Below are 621 nucleotides of genomic sequence, written 5' to 3'. Positions count from 1 at the left end.
CAAAGAAACAGACATAGCAAGGTGAGAGATGGTAATCGTGTTTATGTATTGCAAAAACATTCAGTAAAATATTATCTGTGATAAATTGGAAGAAATACAATAAGCTTAATGAATCTGTTAGGGGTTAACTATTTGTAAAAAGTCAGATAATAAATATTTTTGGCATTGTATGCCATATGTTCTCCATCACAACTACCAAAATTTACTATTTTTTTTTTAATATGGAAGGCTTCACGAATTTGTGTGTCATCCTTGCACAGGGGCCATGCTAATCTTCTCTGTATCATTCCAATTTTAGTATATGTGCTGCTGAAGTGAGCACCAACTTTACTATTATAATGAGAAAATGTCCATAGGCTATTTGTGGAAGAATAGTCATGACTGGATTTGGCCCACTGGCACGAGTTTAGAGACTTTCTTCTGAGGAACCTGTTTCCAGTGAATCAGAATAACCATAAATATTGGATGTGGAAAGGAAAAAGTCAGAATCCTCACAGGTGTGTTGGCCCATAAAACAAAATCAGCCATGGTACAAAAGTAAATTTAATTGTGTTATCTTCCCACCCCAGCTATAGTTTCAGCTGGTTTCACCATTCCAACTATTAAGTTGAGAGATATAAA

General features: G+C 34.9%; 1 non-coding gene across 1 annotated transcript; it reads right to left on the bottom strand.

Moving 5' to 3' along the window:
* Positions 1–215: 215 nt before the first annotated feature.
* Positions 216–322, bottom strand: LOC117308892 (U6 spliceosomal RNA). The gene has a single exon (XR_004523144.1). It is a non-coding gene; the product is annotated as a U6 spliceosomal RNA (small nuclear RNA).
* Positions 323–621: the final 299 nt, after the last annotated feature.

This window comes from Tursiops truncatus, chromosome 18 (genome assembly GCF_011762595.2).
Source record: "Tursiops truncatus isolate mTurTru1 chromosome 18, mTurTru1.mat.Y, whole genome shotgun sequence".
Classification (NCBI taxonomy): Eukaryota; Metazoa; Chordata; class Mammalia; order Artiodactyla; family Delphinidae; genus Tursiops; species Tursiops truncatus.
Note: the sequence above shows the minus strand (reverse complement) of the source record. Positions and strands in the feature narration are given on the sequence as shown.